Source organism: Spinacia oleracea, chromosome 4, assembly GCF_020520425.1.
Source record: "Spinacia oleracea cultivar Varoflay chromosome 4, BTI_SOV_V1, whole genome shotgun sequence".
NCBI lineage: Eukaryota > Viridiplantae > Streptophyta > Magnoliopsida > Caryophyllales > Amaranthaceae > Spinacia > Spinacia oleracea.
This window is the reverse complement of record NC_079490.1, coordinates 85,740,748-85,755,444: the sequence shown is the minus strand read 5'-3', so window position 1 is coordinate 85,755,444 and position 14,697 is coordinate 85,740,748. Positions and strand designations below refer to the sequence as shown.

Sequence of the window (14,697 nt, the reverse complement as noted above, 5' to 3'; positions counted from 1 at the left end):
TATTCAAGTGTTTGAAATTGGAGTTTAGTTCAAACATTGTATTTTGAAGAGCCACTTCCAAACATCGAGAACTGGCACCGAAATTATTGATTTTCAAGTTTTGATTTATTAAATTTTGTTTAGACATTGCATGCATTCTTCAAATAACCTTCAAATGATAATGACTTAGATTTGAAATTATTTATCAATGTTTGACCAAGGCGAAACTTATTATATACTGGGTATTAAGATGTATTTACAAAGATCTTAGAAATTATTTTGGATTAAGTAATGGCATTTACTATATCAAACACGAAATACTCCATTGGAGAAATTCGATCCATGTGAATAAATCTAAGTAATAAATGTTTGAACTATGTATAATCATTTATTACGTTAAACATCAAAGAATCTAAATGAGATTTTTCACCTATATTATATATCAAAAGTTACACTGATAGAATCCAATTGAGAATTATTCTGCAAAAGAATTTATCATGTATGATATATTATGAGGATTGCCAAAAATGTATCGTTTGGCTTTGGGCATGACAAACATATACCAATCTCTATTGATCTAAGTAAAGATCAACTAGATTGAGATCAAGAAAATCCTCTGGAACTTGAAAAGGTAAATAGGAATAGTTCTTGATCCAAGTAAACAAAGATATGCTAAATATTGATGCTACACGCATAAACACTGGCAAAGGATCAAGCAAGATCCCTTTGAAGGTAACCATTTGCAAGAACGAGCTATAAGCATCGTGTTTTGAAATGACAACATGGATTGATGACCATTAGTTATTGCGTGAGAAATTAAATATTAATTTCTATGTTCTAAGATAAAGATGGAAAGTCTTCCACATATCTGTGAACTACTTGGATAAGTAAAATCTGAACAAATCATCACAAGCAACCTATAAAATTGAAGTAAAGTACTTAATGCCTAAGAAGAAATGAAACTGAGTTGTTTACATTAAAGAGTTCTTCAATGAACTTGGGTTGATCACATGCCTGCTGACTTAATGGTCCTTCATTGCAGAATGCGTAGAACCACTGTTGATGCAAGAAAGACTAGATCACGTGATAAACATACTCAAAAGATCTTATCATCCTATCTCGAAAGACATTTGATGAAAGAAGGTTGACAAAGAATGATAACGTACTAAACCTATGCAACAAGTGAGATGCAACACTCACATTATGACACTGGAAATCAAACGTAGTTTTGAATTCCATTAATTATTTTAAAGATGGGTTAGAGGCCCATGGTTGTAAAACATCGGGGTTGAACATTTATCATACATGAAATTAATTGTCATATTCCATAATCTTGGTTTAATATTAAATGATGAGTCCTTTCAATTTAACAATATTCAAGATAGACTGTAAGGACCAGTTGTTTTAGACAAATTCTACTTAGAGTCGAACTTGCCTTAGAGAGGTGCTAACAATCTATTTGAGCAAGATAATTACGAGATAATGAGAGCAACAATTTAGATTAAAGCAATATATTATTAGGGAGATAGTTTCGTGTCCTTACAAACAATCATGCACAGCCTTATATTGTTGCACAAAGAGGAAATAACGTACGTATAAAATGATTAATTAGGTAATTAAGGATCGACCCCTTAACTCAAGCTTCGCCACTTAATGCTGCTGTAACCGGCGGCTCCCATGTAGCCGTTGTGTAGGCGAGTAAGTGAAGTGACACACATGCCCTGTGGCTGCCACGCGTACTCCAGGTTGGAATATTTACACCACGTCACCAAGAGGGTATTTTTCCTCCTAACAATATTTATCCCCAAACCCATTTTGAATTTTTTTCGTGAAGTTCAAAAGAGAAATGGGTTTTATTTGCAAAAAGAGGGAGGAAAGAAACCTCCCTGCTTCCGATTGACATAACGGGCTACAATGATGACCTCGAGAAGACAAACCGCCCCTCACTGCCAATAAATTGAGTTGATTTCTTCTCCACTTCCCCACTCTTTCATAACTTCTCTATCAAAAAAAGAAAAACCCGGAACCCTTCTTCTCTTTCAGAAAGAAAACCAGGTAACTTCCTTCTTCCTCTTCTCTCGTGCTTCCATTTTCCATGTCAAGTAAAATGGGGACACAATCCACTCGTTCCTTAAGAAAACCTTAATTGATTGTGATCTGGAGGATGGGACACTGTTCCGGCCGAGCAACATCCTCTACAAAAAGAATGCTCGTTAGACGACCTGTGGTAACCAGGATGTGGCGGCACTGAAGGCTAATTGTGGATTTTCGGCGACGGCGGTGGTCCGTCTGCCATTACCCGATGAGCGAGCCGACTGGCAAGGAGATGGTTGGGATTGATTCTACGAATATCCCTTCAAAATCGGGTACACTTACCTATTTACGCCGCTGGTGAAGGGTGTTTTATGAAAACCGTAGATGTGCCGCCAGCCCAGTTGATGCCACAGGTCTGGCGGGTTTTGCAACTTGTTGATCACCTTGCTGACAAATTGGGGGTAAACTTTTGGGTGGAGGACTTGGTGTATACTTACAAGCTCCTTTATTACGGTTCCATGAGATACTTTCTGCATGTGAAAGATAACAGAGAGGCGCTACTGGGTCTGGACCAGCGAAACAACAGAGGGTGGATGGGTCGGTTCTTTTTTGTGGAATTGGCGAGTTTGGGCCCTAATTCTGACTTCTTGACTGGGGAATGGAAAGCCAGAGGTATTTTTTGTTTACTTTGTGTTTAAGGAGTTTGTTTGTAATTGACCTTTTCTCACTTTCTTGTTTTTGCAAGAGCATCCTTCGACTCGGTTGGGATCGGTACTGAAGCTGTTGAAAAGTCTGCTGTTATTCTGGGGGTGTCGTTGAAAGACAGGGGCTTTTGTGGGGTAAAGTTCGAACGATATGAGAAACCACAAGAAGATGAATACTTGGACCCTGGAGACATGTCAACTTCAACAAGTAAACGATTAGTGTTAGTGTAAACTGAACCATATTTGAAATTTAATAAGTGCATGATGTGGCGACGTGTCTGGGTCGTCCGTGCTATTGAAGGAAATGTGTCCTTCACCAAATGTGCATTATTCTAATACCAAGGTTCATATTAATTACGAACAATTAATTCATTAAAATCAAGTGATCGGAACAGCTAGCTGGAGCAATGCTTCCGATCAATGAGTTCTAATCTATATTAGGCTCACATCTTACTCTTGACTGAACCTATAAGGTCACACCAATGACATGTAACAGAGAACCGGATTAAATGAATCGGAAATTCATTTAATAGCTCTTGGGGAATTAGTTCTGAAAAACATAATATACGATATGACGTTGGATCGGAATCGTATATCGCATCGCGAATATTCGTAAGCTGGGTGAAACAAATAATTATAGCGTACGACGGTGATTCGTCGTATACGATACGGCAAATAATAGCCGTAAGGCGTTCGTCGCGAATACGAGCCGCAACGGAGCTGCCGGCCCATCGAGCCAAGCGCGCATGCGCGCAAGGCCCAACGAGCCAGCAAGCTCGTGTGCAGCAAGCAGCCAGCCCGCGGCACAGCGTGTGCGCGCACAATGGGCAGCAGCGCAGCGAGGCCCACAGCCCACTGCTGCGATGCTCGGTTGTCGTGTGTGTGGGCTTCGGTATGTGTGGGCTTGTGTGGCCGGTTAAGGCCTTGTGCCTTGGCCGCTTACACAATATAACCTAATGTTATATTCCACACTCAGCACTTAATATTTTTCCTAACCCTAAACCTAATTCTGAAAATTACGTATGTTCAGTTTTGCTCTCCGCACTAAACTGTTCTTCCCAAAAAGAAAACACTCTTTAGCATTGTCCAAGCTACGAATCTCAAGACGGATCTGAACGTGTCGGTGAACCAAATAGAGGAACGACAATTGGAGTGTTTTGTTCGTGTTCGTGAATCATAAACTCAGGAAAACACGCTTCGAATGTAAGTTTTTCTTAATTTGTGCTTTATACATGTTTCGTGGCTTTGGGGATTGTTCCGCACATGTTATATGTATTTAACTGTATTCCCCTACAGTTGTATCATGAGCCTTATGTATTAAAGTACTTCTTAGCATGATTTATATGTTTTTTTTGTTGTCGAATTTTCCTATATTTTTCATCATTTTTTCGAATGTTTCTGGATTATTGGATAGATCGCAGAAAGCAGTTCGATCTGAATTCGAAAATTGTCAAAATTTCTATTTTTCTGACCCTAATATGATTGAAAACGATTTTCTAAGATCAATTCATGTGAACAGAATCGCAAAAACATGCCTCGAAGTATGAGTTTTTGGGCGTTTTTGTTAATTAACGAAGTAAAATTAACAAATTCAGAAAGTTTTTCAATTAATTGGTCGACCTAACCTATTCGGAATTGATTGAAATTTTCCCTACTGTTCTTGGGTATATTTTAAAATTATGGTAAAAACATTCGGCCATAAATGTTAAGTATAACCCCTAATTTCGCTTTCCCCAAATTTGTAATTTTTAGATCGCAAATTGATTTTTTAAATAATTTAGATTTGGAAATTTGGTTAATTGGGAAAGGGAATATAATTTCATATAAAGTGGCAGTTTTTAAAAATTATTGGATTAAAATCTTGATTAGATTCGTTAATTTTAATCGTCACTTAAACCAAATTGGTAAAAAACTGAATTTTGAATGTTTAGAACGATTTAAAATTTCGGATTCGATTATCAAAATGTTCAAATTTTTGTTGACATTGTTCGTTCGTTAAATTTGAATATTGTTAGCATAGATTTAATAAATTTTGCAAAATTGGATTGTTGTAAAAATTAATTAAATCGTAAACTTGTTATTTTTCGGAAATTAAAACGATTAATTTGTTAAATTTATGAAAAACAACTAATGAAAATATGGTTTCGTGAAATTGATTTTTTTTTAATTAGTTGGTTCGTATGGCACGACCAAAGGCACGAGACAAAGGGGTGTGCGCTGCGTGTGGCTCGGCGTAGCCCATGCGCGCTGCCTACCCGCAGCACAAGCGCAGCGACGCGACAGCCAGGAAGCGAGCTGGCGTGCCAGCGCGCGCTGGCCGAGGGAGCGAGCAAGGCAGGCCACTGCCTTGGCTTGCGAGCTGCGAGCAAGCAAGGGGCATGGCTGCCTTGCCTTGTGCACAGCGACGAGCACGAGCACAACGAAGCCAAAAGCAGCGATGGCTGCGAGGGTGTGCGATCGGCTTGCGAGGCATGGGCGATGGGATCGTGGCCTCGTACGGCGACATAGCATATGGCGGTGCTGGGCTGGGCGCAAGCCTTGCCCGCATTGCACAATGTTTGGCAATTTTTGTTTGTTGGGCTTTAAAATAAATATTTGCATTAAAATGGCTAACGGGGATAATTAATTATTTATTTTATTTAACTTGGGATGGGCCGTGAGTTTAATTAAATATTTAATATTAAATTATCCGAAATGAAATATTGGTTTGAGTGGGAGCCGCTTATTGAAATTAAAATGAAATAATTATTTTTTAATTATTTTCGTAGGGCGCTTTATTTTAATTAAAATAAATTTTGATTAGAATAAATTCTAAAGATTAATAATTCGGAATTGATTAATCTTTTAGGACGCGTTTATGTGAACATGATTTTTAAATAAATAACGTAAATACTTGCATAATTTAATTGGGTCATTCGTTTTAGGACACGAACGGATGAATGCATAGAATGTATATTGTATGTAATGCAGGTACTCCAAGTGACTAGTATGGCCAATCTAGGATAGTTAAATACGGTCTGCGAACCGTTTTATCTTTGAAGTAAAGTTTTAAATATGGTCTGCGTACCATTGAAATTTTGATGTAATTTTTAATTATTTCAAGTATTTCTAGTTTAGAACTTTAAGTTAGCATTGAATAAAGTTCAAGACAATGCCAAGCTAACAAGGTGGTGAAGAAGATTGGATGCTTCAAGACAAAGTTTTGGGCCATACTAGTTCACCAATTTTATTTATGCACTAAATATTGTGAATGTATGAATATATTATGCATGAATTTTGTTTGTATGCTCGATTAGATTTAGTTCGCTAAATAATCGAACCAACATAGAAACAACTAGATCCAAAGTAATATTGAGTTTAAAATTAAAATTACCTTCCAAATCAAGCACTTACAAAAATCTAAGGATCTAACGTAGTAGGTTTCCGCCAAAGCGAGGTGCTCTTTTAGTTGACTTAGATAGTAAGGTATCCCAAAGGAACACGTTGATTGTGGTTTTAACTCAAACAACAATGGCATATGTTGTGGCAATGGGATAAATCACTAGAGGAAAAAACATCATAAGTTGCCAATTGCAAGGGCAACATATGGGGGGTCACTTTTGTGAAATTATCAAAGGTTGCCCTTAACAAGGGCAACTTAACAAGGGCAACTTAACAAGGGCAACTTATAAGTTGCCCTTGTTTGCAACAAGGGCAACTAATGTGAAACTTATAAGTTGCCCTTGTCGCATACAAGGGCAACTTATAAGCTTCACATAAGTTGCTCTTGTTTGAAACAAGGGCAACTTATAAGGTTCACATAAGTTGCTCTTGTTGCAAACAAGGGCAACTTTTGAGTTTAATATTTATTTATTTTTAAAAAAAAAACTGCAATATAATTCCTGATAGTTTGCAATATAAAATTCTGCATTATAATTTATAGAATACTGTTTCACCAAACATCAGCTTGACATTCCTAAAAAATGATATAAATTACAAATTTCCAATAATATTAACGAATTAATTCAAATATAATTAATTAAATCGATAAATAATAAAATAATATAAGAGTCACGGATAACTACAAGACTGCTCTATTTATTACACTGAGGGTAGTTCACAATCGTTGAAGTAAGTAGCCCACTTGTCTTAAACTTCATCCAACTCCTCTTTGGTAAAGGGCCCCTCCTTTGGAGTTGTGAAAACCTTTAAAAGAACAACGTTTATGCAAATCAATAAATTAAATTAAGTTTCATATGCGAAAACAGAAATTATATTGGTCGCAAAAACAACTTTCTGAGTGTACTAAGATTCATTTCAAGCTCTTTATGTACATCTAAGGCTCACTTAGCTCGATATAGATCATATTTGGCCAAAAATGGCATTTTCGATCCCAAATATCAACAAATGAACCTAAGTACACTTTCTAAATCTTTTTCATGATTCATATATTTAGTTATATGTTTATAAGACTCATTTCAAGTTCGTTATGCACGCTTATGGGTCATTTGGGTCGATATAGGTCATTTATGGCCAAAAATGGCATTTTCGATCCCAACTACCAACAAACGAACCTATTTCCACATTCTAACCCTTTTTTATGATTCATATGATTAGTTATATGTTTATGAAACTCATTTCAAGTTTGTTACGCAAGCCTTAGGGTCATTTGGGTCGATATAGGCCATTTATGGCCAAAAATGTCATTTTCGATACCAACTACCAACAAACAAACCTATTTCCACATTCTATCCCTTTTTCATGATTTATATGATTGGTTATATGTTTATCAAACTCATTTCAAGTTCGTTATGCAAGCCTAAGGGTCATTTGGGTCGATATAGGTCATATATGGCCAAAAATGGCATTTTCGATACCAACTACTAACAAACAAACCTATATCCACATTCTAAACCTTTTTCATGATTCATATGATTAGTTCTATGTTTATAAGACTCATTTTAAGTTCGTTATGCACGCCTATAGGTCATTTGGGTCTTTATAGGTCATTTATGGCGAAAAATGAAATTTTCGATCCCATCTACCAACAAACGAATCTCTTTCAACATTCTAACCGTTTTTCATGATTCATATGATTAGTTATATGTTTATAAGACTCATTTCAAGTTCGTTATGCACGCCTAAGGGTAATTTGGGTCGATATAGGTCATTTATGGCCAAAAATGGCATTTCCGATCCCAACTACCAACAAACGAACCTATTTCCATATTCTAAACGTTTTGCATGATTCATATGATTAGTTATATGTTTATATGACTCATTTTAAGTTCGTTATGCACGCCTAAGGGTCATTTGGGTCGATATAGTTCATTTACGGCCAAAAATGGCATTTTCGAACCCAACTACCAACAAACAAACCTATTTACATATTTTAAACGTTTTTCATGATTTATATGATTAGTCACATGATTATACGACTTATTTCAAGTTCGTTATGCACGCCTAAGGGTCATTTGCGTCGATATAGGTCATTTATGGCCAAAAATGGCATTTTCGATCCCCAATTGCCAACAACCGAACCTATTTCCATATTCTAAACGTTTTTCATGATTCATATGATTAGTTATATGATTATAAGACTCATTTCAAGTTCATTATGCATGCCTATGGGTCATTTGGGTCGATATAGGTCATTTATGGCCAAAAATGTCATTTTCGATACCAACTACCAACAAACAAACCTATTTCCACATTCTAACCCTTTTTCATGATTTATATGATTGGTTATATGTTTATGAAACTCATTTCAAGTTCGTTATGCAAGCCTAAGGGTCATTTGGGTCGATATAGGTCATATATGGCCAAAAATGGCATTTTCGATACGAACTACTAACAAACGAACCTATATCCACATTCTAAACCTTTTTCATGATTCATATGATTAGTTCTATGTTTATAAGACTCATTTTAAGTTCGTTATGCACGCCTATGGGTCATTTGGGTATTTATAGGTCATTTATGGCGAAAAATGAAATTTTCGATCCCAACTACCAACAAACGAACCTCTTTCCACATTCTAACCGTTTTTCATGATTCATATGATTAGTTATATGTTTATAAGACTCATTTCAAGTTTGTTATGCACGCCTAAGGGTCATTTGGGTCGATATAGGTCATTTATGGCCAAAAATGGCATTTTCGATCCCAACTACCAACAAACGAACCTATTTTCCATATTCTAAATGTTTTTCATGATTCATATGATTAGTTATATGTTTATAAGACTCATTTTAAGTTCGTTATGCACGCCTATGGGTCATTTGGGTTGATATAGTTCATTTACGGCCAAAAATGGCATTTTCGAACCCAACTACCAACAAACAAACCTATTTCCATATTCTAAACGTTTTTCATGATTTATATGATTAGTCATATGATTATAAGACTCATTTCAAGTTCGTTATGCACGCCTAAGGGTCATTTGGGTCGATATAGGTCATTTATGGCCAAAAATGGCATTTTCGATCCCAACTACCAATAAACAAACTTATATCCACATTCTAAACCTTTTTCATGATTTATATATTAGTTATATGATTATAAGACTGATTTCAAGTTCGTTATGCACGCCTAAGGGTCATTTGGGTCGTATATGTCATTTATGGCCAAAAATGACATTTTCAATCCCAACTACCAACAAACGACCTTAGATTCAAATTCTAAACCTTTTTATTGATTTATATGATTAGTCAGATGATTATAAGACTCATTTCAAGTTCGTTATGCACGCCTATTTGTCATTTGGGTCGATATAGGTCATTTTTAGACAAAAAGGGCATTTTCGATCCCAACTACCAATAAACGAATTTATATCCACATTCTAAACCTTTTTCATGATTTAGATGATTAGTTATGTGATTATAATACTCATTTCAAGTTCGTTATGCAAGCCTAAGTTTCATTTGGGTCGATATAGGTCATTTATGGCCAAAAATGGCATTTTCGATCCCAACTACCAACAAACGAACCTATTTCCATATTCTAAACGTTTTTCATAATTCATATGATTAGTTATATGTTTATAAGACTCATTTTAAGTTCGTTATGCACGCCTATGGGTCATTTGGGTCGATATAGTTCATTTACGGCCAAAAATGGCATTTTCGAACCCAACTACCAACAAACGAACCTATTTCCATATTCTAAACATTTTTCATGATTCATATGATTAGTTATATGTTTATAAGACTCATTTTAAGTTCGTTATGCACGCCTATGGGTCATTTGGGTCGATATAGTTCATTTACGGCCAAAAATGGCATTTTCGAACCCAACTACCAACAAACGAACCTATTTCCATATTCTAAACGTTTTTCATGATTTATATGATTAGTGATATGATTATAAGACTCATTTCGAGTTCATTATGCACGCCTAAGGGTCATTTGGGTCGATATAGGTCATTTATGGCCAAAAATGGCATTTTCGATACCAATTACCAAAAAACGAACCTATTTCCATATTCTAAACGTTTTTCTTGATTCATATGATTAGTTATATGATTATATGACTCATTTTAAGTTCGTTATGCACGCCTATGTCATTTGGGTCGATATAGTTCATTTACGGCCAAAAATGGCATTTTCGAACCCAACTACCAACAAACGAACCTATTTACATATTTTAAACGTTTTGCATGATTTATATGATTAGTCATATGATTATACGACTCATTTCAAGTTCGTTATGCACGCCTAAGGGTCATTTGCGTCGATATAGGTCATTTATGGCCAAAAATGGCATTTTCGATCCCAATTGCCAACAACCGAACCTATTTCCATATTCTAAACGTTTTTCATGATTCATATGATTAGTTATATGATTATAAGACTCATTTCAAGTTCATTATGCATGCCTATGGGTCATTTGGGTCGATATAGGTCATTTATGGCCAAAAATGGCATTTTTGATCCCAACTACCAACAAACGAACCTATTTCCATATTCTAAACGTTTTTCATGATTTATATGATTAGTTATATGTTTATGAAACTCATTTCAAATTCTTTATGCACATCTAAGGCTCATTTGGCTCGATATAGGTCATATTTGGCCAAAAGTGGCATTTTCGATTCCAAATATCAACAAATGAACCTAAGGACACTTTCTAAATCTTTTTTATGTTTGATATGATAAGTTAGAGGTTACTAAGATTCATTTCAAGTCTTTATGCACATCTAAGGCTCATTTGGCCCGATATAGGTCATATTTAGCCAAAAATGACATTTTTGATCCCAAATATTAACAAATGAACCTAAGGACACTTTCTAAACATTTTTTATGTTTCATATGCTTAGTTAGAGGTTACTAAGATTCATTTCATGTTCTTTATGCACATATAAGGCGCATTTGGCTCGATATAGGTACATATGTCCTATAACGCACAAAACGAGCCTTAGATGTGCATAAATTGACCAAAGTAGATGATAATGAGGATTGACAACCTAATACTAAGTGTATTAAACATGAAAAGGGTTTAGAATTCCTATTTTGGTTCATTAGTTGAGAGTTGGGAGCGAAAACGGCTATTTTAGTCAAAATATGACATATATGATCCAACTAGCCTTAAATGTGAATAAATTAACCAACGTGGATGAGAATAAGGATTGACAACCTAATACTAAGTGTATTAAACATGGAAAGGGTTTAGAATTCCTATTTTGGTTCATTATTTGAGAGTTGGGAGCGAAAAAAGCTATGTTAGTCAGAATACTAAGTTTTTACTAGTTTGGGTGAAAATCTATTTCTAATACAGTGAAATTGTAACTATTCAGAAACAGAACCTGTTGGAGCTAATGAGTATGTGCAACTAGCTTGATAATTCAGTTATTAGCATAATACTCCGTAATAAGAAGAAAAAAATAGGTAGTTAAGGTACAATAGTTCAAGCTTTATAAATAAAGCAGATTAGATAGAGGAAATGTATGGTAAATATTACTGGGAGTTTATTGTAGTTTGTTCTGCATTTTTTGCCTGATCACAAGTCCTTAAAATAATAAAGTAGATATACATGTCAACATATTTCGTGCTTAAGTATGCAATGGATATCTTACCCCGAGCTTTGCCAAGTAAACTCCTCTTGCTAGAGCACCAGATGGGGTAGTCTCCTCATCTAGGTAGTGTGTATAGGGATCTCACAGAACTGGCCTTGATTTATGCATCCTGTTATGAACAGAACGGATCTGCACAGAATAGAACAACAGCTTATTCAGACTTTTTCAGCAGTTCATTCAGCAACTGCGTATACAACAACAGCTTATACATCAGCAGCTCATTCAGCTTATACAGAAGCAGCGAGTTAAATTATGCAATATTGGTTCAGGTATTCACAACAACAAAGAGGCAGAAATAGCAGAATGCAGGGCAGTGTACAGGAGAGGAACAAAGCAGTGTACAAGTGTGTAGTAGTATTTTTTTGGATTAGTCACAATGTATACTTTTTATAACTTTAAATAATAGACAATATATGAAAGATATTAGTGGTCAAAGTTGTGTATTGACAAAAGTGTCAGTCAAACTTATGCATTTATTCAGAAATGAATTGAGTAATAAAGAAAGAAGGAAGTACTGTGAAAGTCAATATATGATGCACGAAATCCTCTTATGGTCATGTTTTCTCTTTAAGGGGAAACCTTTTCCTTCTATGGGTGGGTCAAAGTGGAAGGTATTTTAGAAGCTTGTTATGCCTTTATGCTATCAAACATGACCCTTTTTCATAGTTTATGTACTAGTTATTGCGTTATGCCTTTGTGCTGTATCACCCTGCAATAAGAATTAGGCTTTCAAGTAAAAACCATCCACATTTTGAAGTAAAGCATTGCAAGAATAACAGTATGAGTCCAGAAAATCTAATTGTTGTACAAGTACAAATGCATAAACATGTACTTCAATTATTAAAATTATTAAAACAAATACAAATGCATACAACCATTTAATATCAAGCAATTTTCTACCAATCTGTCGGCCAAATACACGGCATTATTGGCTCAGAAGTCGCCACGCTACTGACGAATTTTAACAGAATTTCTCAGCTAGATTGCATCAAGAAAGATCTTTGAATTTTGGCCACTTTTCTTAGTCCTCCCTTGTTTACTTTACACCAACAAAACTTTGAATATTAGGCGTTGTGGATTGTGCTTATTTGAGACTTCGGTTTCGATATTTTAGGTTATTGTTGTTACTTGAAAAGTTGATCACTTTGTTACTTAATTCTACAAGCATAAACATAGCAATCTGGTTGATCAGATTTTGGATTAGGAAACTAATTAAAGATTTGATTTAAAAACTGATTGGATCTTACAGAGATACGCGTTAGCCTTTGTGTTAACAGTCCACAGAAAAAATTTATGCATCCTGTTAAGTTGTATGTTGGAAACAATAAATTAGGATGACTCGACTTCTGATATCCAATAACTAAGTTCCGCGTTCTTGAGTAAAGTTAAGAGCCTTGATTTGGCTAACCTTTTCTTAATAACGTATTAGCAAGCTGACATAATCTTTTTTTACTGTTGTGATCTACTTATCTAACCCCATGGAAACATAACATAATTTATGTTATGTAAAAAGGTAGCATTTGCGCGCCTTTTTGTCTATTTTTCAAATAAAATTTGTTCCATTCCATCCAATGAACTTACTTCTAGACTAGCTTGTTTTCCATGCTTTTTTGTTTCAATTCAAAAGAGTATACATATGAAAAGGGTTGCATTTTGTGCACTGCAAGTGTTGCAGGAATACTGGGTGGAATGGCTCAACCAACCTAACCTTCACTTGAGCAAGAACATAACTCTTTTCTTTGTCTTTTCTGAAAGAAAAGAAAAGAGCACGAAATGCAGAGGAGGAGGAAATTAAAGAGTTGCTAATAATGCGTAATTGGTTTGGTGTTTGCTGGTATACTTATATAGTAGGAGCATAGGTGAGATGTCAGAATGTGCTTATTTGAAAAATGCCTCTGATGTCATCAGTTTCTTTCACAACAACAGGTTCTTCAGTTCTATATGGCATGAACTCAATAATTAACAAAATAAGCCTGAAAACTATAAAACCTGAAATATATAATCAAATATTACCTTGCAAGTAAATTACTCAATCAAACCGAGTGAGAAAGGTTTTAGAAAAATTAGGGCACAAATTACTCAAGAAATTTGGATGAAAAGAGATCGCATAAACAGAAAATTAAGTATCATGTAATGAAAAGACAAGATTATGCGCTAGTATTAGCCCAATATTAAGAAAACTTGTTCATAGAAAAATAAAATTGGATAAGAAAATATAAAGAAAGATACCGAATTTCGAGTTTCGCGGCGGAAATTCATTGAATTTGAGGAGATAAGCCCTTGTGTAACCCGGAATGAGCAGATCTGGATGAAGATTCCCGACCGAAATCAACTATGAACTTCGATTAATACTTGACGGTGGTGGTTGACGCTGATAATTTGTATGCCGGTGATGTTTTTATCAAGATGACGGCGGCACATAAGGGCGCTGGAGAGGGAGTGCGGGGAATGAAGCAGAGAAGAATTGCAGGAGACTTTGAAGAGAAGGCGGGAAATTTTTTTTGGTTAAAAAGTGTTTTTTGTTTTCCCTTTTTTAAGACGGAAGTATTTTCTAAAGGACACTTGAAAAGTAGCCGGTGGTGATGGTGGCCGGTGATGGTGGCCGGAGGGGCTGACTGTGCACAAGAGGGAAGAAGTAAATTTACCTGAGTATGGAGTGACTGCGAGAGAAGAATGAAGCAGGTCTAAAGATGCGCTTAACAAAATGGAGGGAAAGATTTTAATGATATGATTTTTTCTTTTTCTTTTTTAACCATCAAAGGTGGCTCTTGTTGTATAAGGGCAACCTTTGATGAGCCACCTATAAGGATTTTTCCTCTAGTGAATTATTGTATTAATTTATTAACCAAGAGTAACTTGGAGATTAGTAGCAATAGGTTTTTCTTACCTAGAATCTTAAAAGACTTAAGACATGTCAAAGCTGCTTAA

The 14,697-nt window shown here is 35.5% G+C and overlaps 1 long non-coding RNA gene across 1 annotated transcript; it reads right to left on the bottom strand.

Moving 5' to 3' along the window:
- Window positions 1-6,631: 6,631 nt before the first annotated feature.
- LOC130459576 (uncharacterized) lies at window positions 6,632-14,430 on the bottom strand. Its single transcript, XR_008919082.1, has 3 exons — window positions 13,999-14,430; window positions 11,770-11,898; window positions 6,632-6,902 (listed from the first exon to the last, which is right to left on the bottom strand). It is a non-coding gene; the product is annotated as an uncharacterized lncRNA (long non-coding RNA).
- Window positions 14,431-14,697: the final 267 nt, after the last annotated feature.